The sequence below is a fragment of the Cuculus canorus genome, chromosome 24 (genome assembly GCF_017976375.1).
Source record: "Cuculus canorus isolate bCucCan1 chromosome 24, bCucCan1.pri, whole genome shotgun sequence".
Classification (NCBI taxonomy): domain Eukaryota; kingdom Metazoa; phylum Chordata; class Aves; order Cuculiformes; family Cuculidae; genus Cuculus; species Cuculus canorus.
The window spans coordinates 2,720,186-2,738,666 of record NC_071424.1 but is presented as its reverse complement, the minus strand read 5'-3'; the positions used below and the strand labels follow the sequence as shown (position 1 = coordinate 2,738,666).

The 18,481-nt window shown below is 54.7% G+C and overlaps 1 long non-coding RNA gene across 5 annotated transcripts in view; it reads left to right on the top strand.

The window, feature by feature from the left end:
* LOC128854439 (uncharacterized) overlaps positions 1-15,993 on the top strand; it is a 33,081-nt gene extending 17,088 nt beyond the window's left edge. Inside the window, exons 3-9 of one of the 5 annotated variants that reach the window (XR_008453542.1) lie at positions 1,690-2,025; positions 2,110-2,633; positions 4,476-4,573; positions 4,982-5,146; positions 5,360-5,709; positions 7,103-7,265; positions 15,294-15,993. This is a non-coding gene — a long non-coding RNA (uncharacterized LOC128854439). Of the gene's footprint in view, positions 1-1,689; positions 2,026-2,109; positions 4,574-4,981; positions 5,267-5,356; positions 5,710-7,102; positions 7,266-15,293 lie in introns of all 5 variants that reach the window. The other 4 variants (XR_008453539.1, XR_008453538.1, XR_008453541.1 and 1 more) reach the window with 4 other exon arrangements.
* The last annotated feature ends 2,488 nt before the right edge of the window (positions 15,994-18,481 follow it).

The following is an 18,481-nucleotide window of genomic DNA, read 5'->3' as shown; positions in this document are numbered from 1 at the left end:
GAGTGGGTGCGTGGTGTCCCACCTCTGCTGCCTGCGGCTGCCGGACAGGGCGAGCTGGTGGCTGAGCTCTCCTTCCTTCATCACCCTAGAGCTGTTATCCGGCAGCCGGTGAAGGCCAGCCTTACCTGGGATATCCCTCTTCCCGCTGTGGTCCCTGGCGGGAGGCTGCAGTGGGTGACCTCTCACTGCTGCCTCTGCCCAATATACCTGATTATTTACTGGGATTGCAAACCTCATCATCCACTAAAGTGCCTTTCGCACTGCCAGAGCCCTCTCCTCTCTGCCCAGCTCCTCTCTTTCTGCTCTTTCCTTCCCATTCTTTTTGCTGCGGATCAGAGAGCAACTTTCCCGGCTGGAGCAAAACCGGGACCAGAAGCTCATCTGCTGCTATAATCCAGTTACGCTTCTGAAAGCGACAGCAACAGAGCTGGTGCTGGTAGAGTGCTGTCCTTTTGTCTGAAAGCCCAAGTGGAATACTGCGTTCCAGCTTATCCACACAGCGATGGAGCTGAAAAGGCTGATATTTATAGACGCGTGTGGAAGGCTGGGCGTTTGTTTAGGAGACCCATCACAGCCACAGCGTGTTGAGGGCTCCGCTGTGGCCGTTTCTTCAGCTTTTCGCTGTTACTGGGTTGTTTTCGTTCAAAGAGAGGAGGCTGGGTGCTCTGTATCCTGCTCTTACGAAAAGGGAGGGAATAAGGCGACCAAGTGCCGTGTTCCCGGGTGTTCAGCTGGGTGTGCAGTTGTGGGCTGCGATGTGGTGGTGAGCAGGAGACCTCTGGGTCAGGCTGGGCTCTGCGATAAGGGCAAGAGGCGGCTGTTCTGGCAGTGGAGCCACCCCTGGGACAGTGGGTGTCTGCAGGGGTGTCCACAGCTGGATTTAGATGGTGGTGGGTGTCTGCAGGGGCATCCACAGCTGGATTTGGGTGGTGGTGGATGTCTGCAGGGGCATCCACAGCTGGATTTAGATGGTGGTGGGTGTCTGCAGGGGCATCCACAGCTGGATTTAGATGGTGGTGGGTGTCTGCAGGGGCATCCACAGCTGGATTTGGGTGGTGGTGGATGTCTGCAGAGGCATCCACAGCTGGATTTAGATGATGGTGGGTGTCTGCAGGGGCGTCCACAGCTGGATTTAGATGATGGTGGGTGTCTGCAGGGGCATCCACAGCTGGATTTGGGTGGTGGTGGATGTCTGCAGGGGCATCCATAGCTGGATTTGGATGGTGGTGGGTGTCTGCAGGGGCATCCACAGCTGGATTTAGGTGGTGGTGGATGTCTGCAGGGGCATCCGCAGCTGGATTTAGATGGGGGTGGGTGTCTGCAGGGGCATCCACAGCTGGATTTAGATGATGGTGGGTGTCTGCAGGGGCATCCACAGCTGGATTTAGATGATGGTGGGTGTCTGCAGGGGCATCCACAGCTGGATTTAGATGGTGGTGGGTGTCTGCAGGGGCATCCACAGCTGGATTTGGGTGGTGGTGGGTGTCTGCAGGGGCATCCACAGCTGGATTTAGATGGTGGTGGGTGTCTGCCGGGGGGTTCACTGCTGGGTTTAGGCGGTGATGGGTGTCTGCAAGGGGGTCCACAGCTGGATTTAGGCACTGAAGTGGCACATTTGGACCAAGTTTCACAGAGCTTTGCACCCAGTGTGCTGAATTTCTCTGTCAACCTAGTTGCTTCTTTTCCTAGAATCGTGGAATTGTGTACTCAGGTAGATTGGAAGAGAACTTTAAGATCATCAAGTCCAACCGCTAACCTGAGCCTGCCAACTCTACCACTAAACCATGTCCCTAAACATCACACCCATGAGTCTTCCAAATTTTGATGCTTTCCTCAACCAGACCTGACTGACAGCCCAAGGACTATCCCCTGGATTTCCCAGGGTTTGTGTCCGGCTGTCCCTCATCTGCCAGAGCAACCCTCGCTCCTCCAACTCCAACTCAGCCGGGCAGACTCGCATTTGATCTTTCATTCAAATGAGCAGCGCGTTGGGGATGTCTGGGTGCTTCGTCCACATGAGCTGCGGTGAGTAAATAAACAAGGCTCCGCTTTCAAAGGCTTTCACGATTCATTAACTTCAAAGGAACGAGCTCTCTATTTTCTTAGCAGGTCCGTCACTCTGGAGACTCTCTGCGTTCTGGAGGTGGTGGCTGGGAAGCCAGGGCTGTGTGGCTCTGTGTCGCGCCTGGTGCGGCACGGAGCTGCGGGGACAGCCCGTGCTTCTGTGACCCCAGGAGAAAAGCATGGCATGGAAACGTGCAGGAAGAACTACGGAAGAGGTAGCATCCTGATTGGGCTCGGAGCAACCTGAGGTAGTTAAGTGTCCCCGATCCTGCGTGGGTGTTGGACTGGATGACCTGAAAAGGTCCCTTCTAACCCAAAGCATCTTCTGATTCTACGTCCCAGCCGGCAGCATCCTTGGGCACCATCGGGCAGCGTTTGCACACAAAGAACGTGTGCCACGTCTGTGCCTGCTCTGCTCAAGTGTCCCCCTCTTCTCAGGAAGGCAAAGGCAGCGTGGCTGTGCTCTCTGCCCCTGGGTGAGGGTGCTGTGCCCCGGGAGCGGCAGCGCTTGCTCTCCATCCCCATCTGTCCCTGTGCCGTGGCGCTGGATTCCCTCTGGGATCGAGCAGGTGCTGGGGCTGCGCCAGGAGCGTGCGGTGCTAGAGGGGATTGCAGAGGGATCACTGCCACTCCGAAATGCCCGTGGTGGGTGCAGCGGGGAAGCTGACCTTTCGCGTTGATAGCCCCAGGAATAACTGGGAGCCTTGCATAATCACAGCTGCCTGGAACCCCGAGGGGAAAAAATCACTGTCCCGGGATAACCCGCAGCGCCAGGCCTGCTGACCTCATGGGAAACCTGTTTTCGGAGGCAACAAAGCCCTGTTGTAAACATATTTATGTGGAACTTGTTTGAGGATGGATAATGTGGCCCGAGCGAGCTCCTGGACTTGGGTTGAAGGGCTCACGGAGGTGCTGGCAGGAGCTGTGCACCAGGAACAGCCTCTGCCGTGCTCAGCTCCTCTTGGTTATGACAGAAAGGTCTATTATCCTCCAAAAGAACAACTCCCAGTGTCTGAGCAGTCCCCGATTCACCCTGGCTATCTCTCCGAGGTCTGAGAGGCCAAAAATACCTTTTGGATATTGACCTATTGACGAATTGACCCTTCCGAATGGCTTCCACCACCGTAGAAACAGGAGCCAAACAACCAGGCAGGAGTCAGCCCTCCTAGGAGAGCGATGGCCCATGCTTTGACTCTGTCTCCTGGTTCTCCTGTTAATTGCTTTGTTAATTGCTGTGGACATGCAGCGCCCGGCTTTGCAGCCACGTGGTGTTGGTAGCCTTTCACGGTTAGACCTGTGTTTCCACCCGGGAGGCTTTGTGCCTTCCTGGAGGCGTTTACCAGATGTGGTGCCTTGGGAAGAGCTGGTTTCCCATCGTGGGATGCATCCTGCATCGGTGTGGATGCAACTTCATCCCTCCCTTCCCTCCTGGGCTCCTCCCGGGCTCTGGGACGCAGCTCGGTGTGCACAAGCGACCCGGTACGGATTGATTGCCCTGAATCCAACTGCGTTAGCCTTAAAAGTCCCCAAAAGGCCCAAACCGGTGCAGTTACACCTAAAAACACCCACGCCTTGCCAAGCAGCCCAGGTTTCCATCATCCTCCAGAGGCATCTGTGTATTGTGTGTGCAGCGCAGAGAGAAACCGGGCTGGTTTCTGGGGAGAAAGCGGCCATAAATCCTGCCGGCCGCCGCTCTCGGCTTCTCCTCCCGCCGGCCGTGCCGGTGCTGTCTGGCAGGCGCGAGCCCCGCTGTCATCGGCAGATCAGACGGGGCTGAGATTTGACAGGCCTGTGGAAAAACACGGGGTGACATCCCGCAGAGACACCGGCCCGCTGATTAATCTCCGAGGTCGGCGGCTGCGTTATTTATAACCAGGCGAGGGTTGGAGGTGGGTTTTTACGGGAGCGGAGCAGCGTGGGGTGCCTGTTCCATGTCCCGGGAGCGGTTGCCTTCCCGCATCCATGGGGTCACCTCCGGACACTGAAACAGGGCTCGGGAGCACCAAAGCTGAGCCTAAATCAGTGTAGGAGCACTAGAGCCCAGCTGGAGGGACCAACACCTCTGCGGCACTGGTGCATCCCGTCCCAGTTTCCAGCTCTTTGCATTGCTCCTGGAGTTCTTCCTTGCCCTCCCTAGGAGGGGCAGCTTGGATCCCCCTGAAACACAACACATCAAGCTTGAAACACTGTGTGAAACTCTGTCAGACTTCGAGGGAATGGGGGCACAGACACATTCTGCAGCTTTGTTTTCAAAACAACCTTCCCCATTTCCAATGACTTTTTGTTCTCTTCTTGTTAACACGTGCGTTCTGCTTTACAGTGCAAAATAAAATTACAACTAAAATAGTATATTTAGAGTTTATCAGCCGAAGCATTTCAAGCCATCCATCTCTCTAGCTTTTCTTTTGCAGATAACCTGGAAAACTTTGAGGCGGGTGACGCTGAATTGGAACAGAAAGTGGTTTCAAAATGTTTTGTGAAGATAGAGCTTCATCTCTGTTGCCAAGTGGTAAGGGGCCAAGGGGAAAAGAAATCTATCAGATATATCTCTAGCATTGTTTCTAAATGGAGAATATTTCATGTGATTAATAAAAACCGGGGAAACGGGGCCAAATCCTGCATGCACTTTGACCGCAGAGCTTGTACAAACATGCTGGTTGGGCTTTGGCTGGCAAGACCAGGATTAATTAGTTCCCTCATATCTAGGGATGCAGGTTGTTGCTGTCAGTGCAAGGAATGATTTATCTTTCCTTTTCCTCGGGAATATGACAGGTGTCTAAGTGTTAAGACTAATCATTTCACTGATGTAGGGTGAATTTCTCCCCCTGCGCGGCCGATAGCGAGGGGGATGCTGCCGAGCCGCGGGTGCCGTTCGGATGAGTGCCTGGAGGTGATGAGGATTTATTGCTGCTGCCAGGAACCTGCACTGGGCACTCCTCTGCTCCCAGGGCTCCCGGACAGGGAGATGGAGGGTTGTTTGCCTGGATGGAGATGAAACCACCCAGCTTGGCTGGCCCAGAGCTGCGGGACCCGATCCCTGATGGCACGGCGGCTCCGCTGGCTCACTTGGCGCAGGCAAGCTGTGAGTTGCCTTTTCCTTTCTGTTGGGAGCCCATTCTGCTGCCAGCGCGGTGCGCAGCCCTGTGGGATCTTGCAGCCCTTTGGAATCGAGCTGCTGCGGAGCCTCCAGCCACGTCGCAGGGTGAGCAGAGGAGCTGCTCGTGGGCTGGTGGCAGCATCACAGCAGCTTCCATGGTCAAAGCTCCCATGTTTTCTGTTCTGCCCTTCAAAGCAGGTGATGCTCTGCCTCCCCAGGCCTGCTGTGAGCAGCGCAGATCCGACCTTTCCCGGTTGCACGCTCCCTGTCGCAGCCCCGATGTAGTCACCGAGTCCGGATGAATCTCCGCTCGCAGCGTTGCAGCTGGATGTGGTGGAGAATTTGGAAGGAGGAAGAGAAGGTGGAATAAGCAAGGAAGAACGGAGAGCCTGTGGCTCCAAACTAGGACAAGAAAGGCACCACACATAGCTCTAACCTTATCTTCGAGGATGGATTTAAGTGCCTCTTCAGTGACTCATATTCCCTGAATGGGCTTGGAGGACTGTCTGCCCAGAGGAAGAGCCGGAGAACGCCGGATCAGATAACCGGTTAGTGCAAAGCGTGAGGCACCTGCCAGGACAGTGGCCGCATCTGCTCAACCCTGTGGGGAGGCGAGGGGTCAAACACGGTTTCTCAAGTGTGTTTGGGGATGGGCAGAGGGTGATGGATTCTCAGCCGGAGGAGCGCAGGCAGCATCCCTGCCTGCTCCTGGCAGCCCATGCCGGGAGCTGCCGGACCCTCCTGGGAGCTGTAGGTGGGCGAGGGATGGGGCAGGGCAGAATCCCACTGGGAAGAGCCGCTGTGAGCACCGGCGCCTGCAGCGGGTCAGCGCTTTCTGTGCCCTAGACTGGGCTCGGTCCCACTGCGCTGGTGAGGAGCAGTTGCTTTGTCCAGTCTGGACCAGGAGGCACCACCGAGGCCATAGATAGTAATAACGCCTCTCCTGGAGCCTCTGCAGCCCATGCACCGGTTCTCTGCAGCACGAGGTGCGTGTGCATGAGCCAGCGGGCAAGGCTGCAGTTGAACAAAGGGCTGCAGCTCCAGACCATGTTTTCTTGAGCCTCCTCCTTTTCCAAGCATCCAGCATGACTTTTCTAGGCTGTCTCCTGTCCGAGACCCCTCTGGAGTGGATGCTGCCTACCCAGAGAGCTGCTCCACGCAGGCAGGCAGTGAGCAAGAGAGCAGCCTGCGTCAGGGCTGCTCCGAGTTGTGAAACCACAGCTCTCTGCGGAGCTTGGGATGGGAGCTCAGGAGCCCTGACTGCTTTCCAGCTGGGGTTTGCACCCTCCCTCCCCAAAATCCCCAAGGGAGACAGCATTACCCTTCATTCCCCTTCGGAACGGTTGAGGTCTCCTTTCAGCGGACAGTGGAAAGGGCTGCGAGGAGTGATGAGAACTGCTGGGAATCATTTGGGTGCTGAGAGCATGTGCGTACATCCAACGGAAATTGGGTGTTGCTCTTGCATCCTGGCTCCCAGCATCAGGTGAGGATGGGGGCAAACAGAGACGGGCTGAAACACGCTTTGTGGAGCTAAACTGGCTGTAAAAAGTCTGTATTGTGTCGTACATGAAAGACGTTGGCATGGTTCAGAGGTTAACTTTTATCTTCAGCTCAGCGAGAAGCTGAAGAGTTTTCACATTTCTTTAAAAATACCAGAAAAGTATAAAAAGAGGACAAATTCTGGTATTAATAGAGAGAAATTTAATGGCAGCCTGTAGCAGCTTCTGATTTACTCTTATGTGAGATGGGACAGAAATAACCCAAAGAATCTCGTTGCCGCTGCCCGGATTCAGCGGCACAGCAGAGAGCTATTAATGCTGTTTTCTCGCCTTTGGTCAATACATCTTGCAGGGCAGGAGGAAGCTGGTTTCTGTCTGCGAGCATCCCAGTGTCATGCTATGTCGGATAATGAACTGTGGCTAAATTGGATTTGCTTTTCAGTTGCCAGCCTCTCTGAAATCCAACAAGGAGCCAGGGCAGCAAGCTGTGCTTTCAGCCTCGGCGTGCCAAGAACACAGCGTTTGCCTCGATGACCTACGTGCGCTGCGTTGGGAGCCAGCGTGGGGCAGCAGGAGCTATTGTGGAGACCTGCAGGCTGGAGCAGGTGAAAAGCATTGTTAACCTGGAAATTGTGCAGCTCTGTTTCTCTTGGTGCTTCCCCGTGCCTTAGAAATGTTGGGTCTGGTGCAAATCCGCTGTTGGAAATAGAGATGTAATGAGCACAGCGTCTCACCAAGCTGCATTTGGGATTTGTGGCTGACCTGATTATTCTGTTAATGCTGGTGGGTGAGGAGTGGGGCTTGGGAAGCAGCCAAGAATGTGGAGAACACCCTGATGTCGGACACCTGAAGGTCTGTGTTTCCATGGAAATTGAGGGCTTGATCCAGAGTTAGTAGGGAATATGGAAAGATTCCCCTCAATAGTATCATAGAATAGTTTGCGTTGGAAGGGACCTTAAAGATCACCCAGTTCCAACCCCTCTGCCATGGGCAGGGACATCCCACTGGCTCAGGCTGCCCAAGGTCCATCCAACCTGGCCTTGAGCACCTCCAGGGATGGGGCAGCCACAGCTTCCCTGGGCAACCTGGGCCAGTGTCCCACCACTCTCACGGTGAAGGAATTCTCCCTAATGTCCAGTCTAAATCTGCCCCTCTCCAGGGATAGAGGAGGTATCGGGTCAAACCTGTGGGGGAAGAAGATCCTCCAGCTCCTCTCCTTTGTGTCTACTGCCTGGTTGTGGTGTCTGGCGTTATGGGATGCCCCTTCCATGGCACGGGAGTTGGAACTGGATGATCTTTAAGGTCTCTTCCAACCCAAACCATCCCATGATTCTGTGATTGCCCTGCAGCGTGTGTGCCCCGAGGAGTGGCCCCAGTGCTCTGGGGGGCTCTGACCCACTCCTGGTGATGCTGGGATGGGATCCCAGCTCCAAGGGCACTGCTGACCTGCAGGCTGGGGCTCACCAGGGGTTGGGTGTCGTGGTGGGGGTGATGGCAGCGTGTGCTGCTGGGGAGGCACAGGGTTGAGGATCAGCTCCAGACACAGAGCTCGGCAGCTTCCCGGCCCCGCGTGTTGAGATGGAACATGCTTGGGTGATTGGAAAACTGGACTCAGCATGGGCTCTAGAGGAGCCCAAACCCCCCCGTGGCCGCTGGAAAGCTGAGCCCATTCCTCGTGCAGCCATGGAGTTCGCCCTAACCTTTTATTATGACATTTCCAGCCAAACCGGAGCGTATCTGCCTCCCAGCAGGGATGCTCTGCGAGCAGGGGAGCGGAGGCAGCGCCGAGCAGGATGTCTGTATTTTCACTGCCGTTCCCAAGAGCATAATCCTGTTAAGGGCTGAGCGTCTGATTCAGCTGTCCTGCTATAGGGCTAATCCTGCCAGCGGGAGCGTGCATTATCCCGCTGCCGGGGGAAGCTCGCTGGCCCCTCCAGGCACTGGGGTCACTGGGGGGGTCTCCAGCCCCTTCACCCTCCCTGCGGGCAGCCCAGCGGCCCCCACCGCCAGCCCTGCTCCCATCCCTTTGGGAAGCAAGCCCCCGGAAAGCCTGGGAATTGTGTGCTGCCCCAGGAGCCGGGCAAGGCTGTGTGGGCTCCTTTGAACTTTCCTGAGCAGCTTATGGCCCTGGGTGTTACGGCGGGTGCTGGGGCAAGCCCGACTTTGATCCCATTGTCCGCTTTTGGGGCTGTGGTGTTCAATAGTTTCACACCCAGGGAGTTAATTTTACTCATTACCTATAGATTTGCCAGCTTGAAATGCAATTTTTGCTCTCGTCCCTCCTTCGCTTCTGTCATTTCCCGTTATCTCGGGGAGTTTCACCTTTGCTGGTGGCTGCCGTGGTTTTTTAGTGTATTGTAAAGGCTGTTTAAAAATATGATTTATTCAAAATAGGCCATTTTAGTTGCAGACCGCTTAGGGCAAAATGTGGTTTTGCCCATCTCTCACCTGAAAAAGAGAAGATCCACTGCTGATGAGTATGGAATATGTTGATAGAGCCAGTAATAAAATGTGTGAGTGCGTCTACCAGCTGGGAAATCCCACACTCGAGAGGAAGGGAGGAGATGGGTGGGATGTCTATGGTGCCAGGGGCAGGGATTTCAGTGTTTTGGGTTCATTTTGGCCATTCGATTATTTGAGTTTTGGCCCCAACCCACCCCCGGCATTCAGCCCCAGGAATACCCATTTCATCACTCGCTGCTACAACCTGAGACAGTGAATCTGGGGTTAAAAGCCCAAAGGAGCTGATAAATGTGTCTAATATAAACTATAGAAGAGTAAGAAATTCTGAAAACACTGGAGAAAGTAAATACAATAAATTTGGGGTGACATTTCTCTCCCTAACTCAGGTTTTCCAGCAGCAGCTGCCCAGCCCTGCAGCAGCTCAGAACTTCGCATCACCTTCAAAATGTAGTGAAGAGACATTCATGTGGGATGTTTGTACCCTCGGAGCAGGGGTAGCCTTGGCTCTTTTTTCACCTGGGCTCTCCCTGAGTCTGACTGTGCTGTTGATGAGGGACGGATGCTTTGAGCTCTGTGGGTTCCTCTGTGGCAGCGCCCGTTATCACCCGGATCTGTCGTAGGCTGAGTCGGTGCCCCCTGGACACCCACCGCCCCGTGTTTATTTCTTCTTTGTCTCTTCCAGTTTGGCTCTGTGGGAACCCCTCACTCCACATCCCCCGTGCGCCGGTCCCGGATCCTCAGCCGGGCAGGTTGGGTTTCTGCATGGAGAGGAGGGAAGACGTGAGGGTGCCTGCGGTCACTTAAACTGGAACAGTCAATGAAAAATGAGAGTGCAATGTAGGAGAGAAGGTGATAAAGCACATGTACAGCGTTACTAATCCAGCTGCCCGTCCTGAGCTGACATTCTTGGGATGATGCTAATGGGAATGTGGTATCCTGAGACACCCTTGCAAACCCCTTACCCAATTCTGGGGCGCAACCCAGAGCAGGGCAAAGCGTTTTTGCTTTCACCGGTTACTCGTCTGAGACAAGACCCATTACTAGTTCAAAAAGTACAAAGCAGTTTTGCTGGAAATCCCCTACACTGAGCTCTTAATGCTGAGGTGGTGACGACTGGATCAGCCCAGCTACGCCAGGAGCTGGATTCCTTTCCTGAAGGTCTCCTGGTGGGTTACAGCAGAGAGGGACCCTTTCCCGGGCTGAGGACCTTGTGAGTGGGGGACTTTCTGTGTTCTGCCTTCTTTTTGATACCTCATTCCCCTCTCGACTGGGTGAATCCTGCCTGTCAGTGCCTGGCCGTGCCGCGGGCAGGCGATGGGCTTGTGGTGGGCGCTGGGCTTCCAGTCCTTTCTGAGGATGAGGCCACTTGCAGAGCAGCTGAGGGCTTGTGAAGATGCTGAGATGCCTCTGCCAAGTCTCTGTATGCATTCAGCACGGTCCTGTTTATCCAACAGCGTCAGGGCACTTAAGCCTTTATGAGGAGGAGAGTTATGCCCTGTTTACCGGCTGGCGCGTGACGCCGGGCTGGTGCCCGCAGCGCCCGGGCTGAGCTCCGTAGGGCCATGGGGTGGGTGTGCACCATCTGAGCAACTCGCATCCCCCACTGGGATGCAGCCCTTGGCTCCCCACCAACGCACCTCCTCATAATTTTGCCTAAATGCTTTGCAAATCAACCGGCAACCCATCCATCCCTGAAGCATTTGGGAGATGTCACTCCGAGAATGTTAATGGTGCGTGATCGCCGGGGTCCTGCGTGCGTGGCTGTGCAGAGGGCTCAGGCGGGAGGTGGTTTAGTACCGCTGTGTCATCTCGGCTTTTAGACCCCTCTTCACTCCAGTGCAAACTGGGGCAGAGACTGGGCTGTGGAGCTGGCAACGTTCTCGTGCTCAAAACTTGTTATTTTTGGATAGAGTTTCTGAGCCCCCTTCTCCCCCCGCGGCATTAAACACAGTTGTTTATTGGAGCTGACAGTAGAAACACAAGCAGTTGTCGGTCGCTTCTGCAAGAGTAGTGTCTACCAGCGGTGGAATGAACATGACGGAGCCGATGACTAATACAGCTTTGAATTTTATATGCTTCCAACTAACGGGTCCCATATGTTCCACTGCTGCAGCCCGAGGAGAGAGCAGCGAGTTCGGTGCGGTGCTGGCTCCAGGGCAAGAGCCTCTCTGGCTCCGGGACTGGCTCCGAGGAGCTGGGGCGAGGCCCAGGACTGCACTGATGCCCGTCTTTGCCTATCTCGGGGCTCCTGGCTGGCTCGAGGCTCCTATTTGAGCATGCACGGTGGCAGCTGGAGCCGCAGATGTGATTGAGGGGTCCGAGCCCTGGAGGGGTATCAAGAGCCTGTGTGAGCTTTGTGGGCAGCACTGAGCCGGATGCAACAGATTTATGGAGAGATCAAAGCATCTCTAATCTCCCCTGGCTAACCTGGATCTCTGGCTCTGCGAGAGACTGTCGTGATCAAATTGATACCCTTGGCTTGGAGCTCTCTCTTGTTGGAGGACTGAGCAGGAGGGGAAGCGGTGTTTCCTCTGCAAGCTGCTGTGTCATTAAACCAACCCATCAGCTCTCACAAATCACGCTTAGTAAAAGCGTGTGCAGCTTTATCGCAGGGAGCTTTTAAAACCCATGTCAAGAACACGTAGACCACATCCTCCCTGGGCGCCCCGGCTCCTGGTTGCAGGTTCCCATGTTTGCTGCCACCCAGCCGCTTCTCTGGAGGAGCAGAGGCGCTCCAAGGCGATCGCACAGCTTGAACAGGTCGCTTTCCAGGACTTACAACACAGGGAGATCATCCTGGAGTAATTCCCAGCAGCCTGTGCTTCCTGCTGCTGGTGCTGTGCCGGGGCTGAGCTAGGGAAAGGCTTTTGTCTCCTTGCTTTTGTTTGCACAGCACTGGCTGCGCTGCTGCCCCTCTCCCGTTCGCGTGTTGCTGTTGGATGCGTGTTGGTTTGTTCAGACAAAAATCAGAACCCAAACGAAGGAGGAAGCGATGGGAAGGCCATTCCCTTTTGCAAATGTCTGTTTGCAGCCAGGGAAGCTGTTCCCACCCTCCGCTCCGTGGTCTCACCTCCTGGTGCATCCATGCCCTGCCCTTTGCCAGACTTGGCAGCGGTCGCTCCTCGGGGCAGCACCTGGGAACGCCGGGCACGCAGGCATAGCCGCGGGCTGGTGCTGTTCAAACAAGCATGTGGCATGTTCCTGAGTGGCTGACACCGGGAATAACTGCCCAGCCCGGGAGGAGTTTGGCATCCCAACCACTGGGAAATAAACAGCAGCCACGGTGGACCGAAAACCAGAGCCGTGCCTGGGCCAGTCCTCTTCTCCCTGTGCAATCCTTACTGTGTGTGTCTTTAAACTCCATGTGAGTCCCGCGTAGGTGGAGGAGGTGAGGGTGTCAGCGCTCGCTTCTGCGTGTGCTCTCCCTCCACAGAGGCACCAAAGGACCCTTCCTCTAGCGATGCCCTGGGTACCGGTCAGCTCTCAAACGCCGTGGGGCTGGCGGATGGAGCAGCGTGTGCCCGTAGAGACGTGATGCCACCCTGGATTCTCTCTCTTGGCTGTTGGAGGAGAGTTTGCACGCGGTGGCCAACTGCTGCCCTGCTCGTGCTGCCCTTGGGCTGCTTTGCTCCAGCACAGAGGCTGCAGCACCAATCCCGGTTTAAATTCCTGGGTGCTTCTGGGCAGAGGTGGCAGTGGGTAGCAGTTTCCAGGGGCTGAGCTGCTAGCCCAGCCCGGAGCTGAAATTCCCATCGCCATGTCTCCAGCCAGTTCCCATCTGTTACTTCTTCACTCACTTGATTTATCTGCCAAAGAAATTCCTGGTATAAACACAGCATTATCAGAATTTTACTCCAGACTTGGCCCCCGGATTCCCTACCAGCTTTTGCTGGTATTGCACTTTTCCTGCAGCAACTCTCCCAGTGCAAACAAACCGCCCGCGGGAAGCTGGGGAGGTTGGGGTGCTCCGGGTCAGCCCCGGGGAAAGGCTGTGGGTGTGATGCTACAGGGATCAGCTGTTTGCTGGGCGGCTGCTGGGGCCACGGGGATGTTTGGCATTCTGGAGCACGCCAGGAAAAGGACCTGTTGCAAACATGACCATAATTCCCCTTCCCTTTCCGCAAAGATCTCCTGGTTCAAACTCCATCACTGTGACGATGTCCAAGGCAGGACAGCCTGATTTAGTGGGATATCCGTGCCCATGGCAGGGGGGTTGGAACTGGATGATCTTTAAGGTCCCTTCCAACCCAAACTATCCTATGACCCTACTATGACGAGCACGGGAGCCGCTGGAGAAGGCATCTTCTGCAGGAGGGTGAGTCCATACCCATGTGCACACACATCGTTGCCGTGCCAGGGAGGCACCGCCAGCCCATTCCACAGCCCCGGACACACGATTGTGGCCAGAGATTCCATGTGTCCAGACAGGACTCTGCAGAAGTGAGCGGGCAGATCTGGACCTGCCCCTGGGTCATGACCACATTCCCGTTAACAGCTGCTCCCGGGGACGCTCACCAGCGAGGAGCTGCGTTTAATCACGCTCCCTGTTAGCACGAGGGCAGAGGCTCATCCTTCTAAGGCTGAAGGTCACTGGGTTGATCTCACTATTGATGACTGTGGGACAGCCCAGACCCTGCTGGAGTCACAACGGGATCGAAACGCCCGGTTCCAGGGTCAGTGCTGGGAAGCGATGCCTGTTCTCCCAGGGCAGTGCTGGAAAACGTAATTTTTTTCCTGAGAGGGATGAAACAAGAGGTTGGAGGGTCCCAGCTCTCTTTTTCCTGTAGCCCTTTTGCAGCACTCATCCTCCTTCCCACTTCTCTTTGAGCCTCGCACCTCTCCTGGGCTGAGCACCGGAATGATGCGCCGGTTGTGGCACCAGCGGTGAGGACGATACATCCCAGTGCTGGTGTCTCTAATGCTGATCTGCAGCCCCACGGAACGGGTGAATTGAGCATCTCCCCGGCATTGGCAGCGCCACACTGGACCCTGACCAAATTTGAGGTTCAATTTTGCCTCAGCCCTTCTCTTTGCCGTTATAACTAGTGGCAAATCGAGCCCATTCATTAATGAGGAGGAATCTGATTCTGCAATTGAGGAAAGATCTCTTCTGGGCTATTCTTAGTTCCCCAAGGGTTTGCATAAGAGGCAGGTTTTGTTTTCCCAGCCCACCTGGCAGCCGGGAATGCTCCGGTCGGAGGCTCTGCTCCTGCCTTGTGTGCATCCCTGGAATCGTTGCTGTTATCGGACAGGAAGAAGCGAGCAATGCAAAAAGGAAGGGTTTGCCTTGTGCCACTGATAATGCTGTTATGAATTACTCTGATAGCACCGGGACGGCTGCCATGGAGAAAAGGCTCTGTAGGGCCATGGAATCATCATAGAATGGTTTGAATTGGATGGGACCATAAGGGTCATCCAGTTCCGCCCCTGCCATGAGCAGGGACACCTCCCACTGGCTCAGGGGCTCCAAGCCCCATCCAACCTGGCCTGGAACCCCTCCAGGGATGGGGCAGCCACCACTGCTCTGGGCAACCTGGGCCAGGGCCTCCCCACCCTCACAGGAGAACATTTCTCCCTAAGATCTCATCTCAGTCTCCCCTCTTTCAGCTGAAAACCATTCCCCATCATCCTATCGCTGCCCTCCCTGATCGAGAGCCCCTCACAGCTGCAGCTCCTTTCAGCACTGGAAGCTGCTCTAAGGTCTCCCTGGAGCCTTCTCTCCTCCAGGCTGAACAACCCCACCTCTCTCAGCACTCCTAGAGTGTGACCATCCAGCCGATTCCTTATCCGCTGAGGAATCCCAGGGGATGGTGGTGCAGGGTCACAGCGAGCAGCAGGAGGGGTTGAGACCTCCCTGCACTTGTGCCCTCCGTTGCCTTTCTCAGCTCTATCTCCGTAGCACGATTCGGTGAGGAGTATTATGATCTGCTGAGGGGGCTCCAAAATGCTGCTTTGCTGTTGAAATAATTACATTCTGAATTGTCTTTTGGGGTAAAAGCTTTTCGAGAAGAGAGATGCTGGCCGGAGCTGGTGAGACACCGACTGACAAAGCGTGTTCCTAGCAAGGTGGCAGAGCGGGTGGGACCTGGGATCATCCCTCGGCCACGGGGATGCCGGGATTATATTTTGAGTTGTGTTGTCAGCAGGAATTTTCCTCTGTTTAATGTCAGGTCTGCCCAGAGTTGATGATGCTCATAGGTGTGCACACGGCTGTGTGAAGAAGGAGATGCTTGTAACTCCCGAAATACCTGTTAATGCCAAAAAGGTCCCGGAGTTTTATTTCCTTCCACACCTCCCGATCCCTTCAAAGGGTCTGTGTTGAGCACGCTGACTTTGTTCCCCGGCTGGCAGGAGGATGCTCCAGGTCAAGTCTCTTGTGCAAGGTATGTTTTGAAACATCTTTTCCCCACCCCAGAGCAGCTACGGACCTTTCAATGTACAAAATAATTTTTCCAGCTATTTTGGCAAAGAGAAGGTTTGAGCAAAGATTTCCTTCGAAACTTTAAAGAGCTTTTATCTCTCTTTTTTTTTTTTTCTTTCTGTGGAAGCAAAAGTCACTTCCCACTCCTGCTCCTCCGAGGGGGGCGTTCCAGCTGGGATGGCTCTCGCACACCCAGCTCCATCCCGCTGTCAGGGCACTGTCCTCCGCTTGATCTTCCCGGAGCCTTTCAAAGCCATGATCTGTGTTTACGCAGTGGTGCACCCTTGCCCGCTCCTCGCTGGTAGGCCAACATCTGAGGACATAAAACCCTGTCCATGCGCTGCGATGGATGCACATGTCCAGGGAGGTCTTCCCTGGAGTTTAGTTTGGGTCTTTCCTTCCTTCCTTCCTTTCTGAACGAAAGGGATGGGTTCCTGGGAGTCGGGACTGGATGCTGTGGCCAGGACAGGTGTCCTCGCCTCCTGCCCGCTGTGACACAGGGGTGACCGGCGAGGAGATGGCTCTGAGGTCCTGCTTTGCACGCCAGCGGTGGGAAGCTGGAGGCACGGGACGGGATCCCACAACAGTCCGCAGCCATCACTCGCGAGCGCGAGCTCTGTGTTTGTTTTTGTAATCCCCTCCTTTTTTTAATTGTGATTTTAGCGGTGGTGAAAGGTGCTGGATTGACAAGCCCTGGAGACGGAAGGGCCTCTGGACTCCACCGAAGTTTACATTTACAAAGGACACAGCGAATAAATAGAAGACAGTGTTTAGAGTCCTCTGCAGACACTTCAGACTTGCTTATAATTCTGCAGCAATTCCATCACCTCCAAAGTGATTGATGCTCTCTATAAAGTCTTGCCTTAAAACATTTTCCTATGTGTCAGAGGAAGAAGTTTATTACACTTTACTGAAAGGGCAGGAGCTGTGTTGGGCTTCCCAGCCCCATCCTCAGGAGAAAAAATAATGGGAGTGCTGGAAAGAAAGAGCCTGAACCAGAGCACGCCCGCAGCTCGGGGAGAGCCAGGTCGAATGCTGGGATTGAGTTCTCTGTGGGTGCTACAGACAGGGTGGGTTTAACAGGTTTTCAGTAAATTTTGTTTTTCCAAAAGCTTTTATTTTCATTCAGGGGGAACACACAGTGCATCTGCTTTCACACGCACACAAAAAAAGAGTATTTTTCATTAAATTACCAAATACACGGAGGTGAGATGGCTTCGGGATAGAAATGCGGCGCAGATGCTCTAATGAGGCGTTGGTTTCTGCATCAAACGCTCGGTGGCTTTTGGTGGTGGCACTGGTGTCATCCTGGTTTCTGTGTGGGTCGTTCCCATCGACCGTGCTCCTCGGCTCCAGAAAGCAAACCGAGGGGTGTCAACATGATGCTGAGGATGTTTGCAGGGTCCCTCTCCTCTCCTCTCCTCTCCTCTCCTCTCCTCTCCTCTCCTCTCCTCTCCTCTCCTCTCCTCTCCTCTCCTCTCCTCTCCTCTCCTCTCCTCTCCTCTCCTCTCCTCTCCTCTCCTCTCCTCTCCTCTCCTCTCCTCGGATCCACCATTGAGGATCTGGGCTGTACGCGCCTCCCTGCCCTCTTCTGCCACTGGCAACGAATTACTCCGCCTGCATTTAATCTCCATTTTGATGTTTTAGAGAGAACCTGATAGTTCAGCTAATTATCTCCTAAAGACTCCGCTCCTTCCCTGCTTTCGTGCTGGATTCACCTTTTTTTTTTTTCTTTCCGCAATGCCCTCAGGTAAAAGACAAATTGCAACCTATAAAAAATGACCCCAGTCGCTTAATTTGAACCAGAGAAGAGAGCAAGAGTCTGGACGGAGCTGGATTTATGCTCTCTGAAGGAGCCCCTTCCTCCAGCAGCGGCTGTCGAACGGCTCGAGAAGCATCTGAAGCAAATTGAGGGTAACCTTTTGTCCCGCCCAGCTCTTCCAACAGGGTTTGCCGGGCCCAGGGACATCTGCGAGCCGCATGTTGGATTTGGCAGCTGCCGAGCCCATTGTCAGCCAGTTCCTTTGCATTAGCTGGTAATGGACAGAACTGCGCCTGCCAAGTCGTTCCCTGCACGCGGAGCCACGTGTGGCCCGGCAGCATCCCCGCCCTGCGCTGCCCACCGCCCTCGGCAGCAGGGATGGAGCTCCGGCAGCATCCCTGGGGCTGCTTCCGCACAGTGCGCCTGCCTCGGAGCCTTTTCGGATGCATTTTCCTGTCTGCTTGTCATCCCAGCACTTGTTGTGCTCTTCCCTGCTCAGCTCCTGGGCTGAGAATCGTAGAATTGTTGGTTGGAAAAGACTTTTGAGATCATCATGTCCAACCATACCTGTCTTCTGCTAAACCATACCCTTGAGCACCTCATCTGCCTGGTTTCTAAACACCTCCAGGGGTGGGGACTGCTTGAGTGCGTCTCTGCAGGTCCCCAAGAAGCCATCCTGACATGGGAAGAGCTGGGAAAGTAATTAATGTCTTGCTCTGCCCACTAATTCTAAAGGTTGGGCTTTTTCTTTTTCCCATTGTGTCCAACAACGTGGAAAAATATGAAGGATACAGATCAAAAAGAGGAACCGTGAAGCTTAACCTCTGGCTTGCAAACCGTTGGAGCAGCAGCTCAGGGATGAGAAGCCAAATGCCAGGCACGTGATGCCTCTATTGCACATCGGGGATTAGAGGTTTGTTAATGAGCTTTTCCATGTTTTGGGGGGTTTAACTGTGCATCATAGATGGGTCATCAGGACAAGCTCCCTCTTACGCCTGGTTCACGATCCTGGGGCAGAGGAGAGACTCTCCCCTCTCCAGCATCGGTGCTGGGGCTGCGGGGGCTCCCCAGCACAGAAGAGGTTCTGTTTGACTCCCAAGGGAAGGTAAGAGGCAGTGTCCAAGCACCAGCTGTGAGCAGGCAGGTCAGTGCCTCTGCCGCTGAGCAGCTGCTGG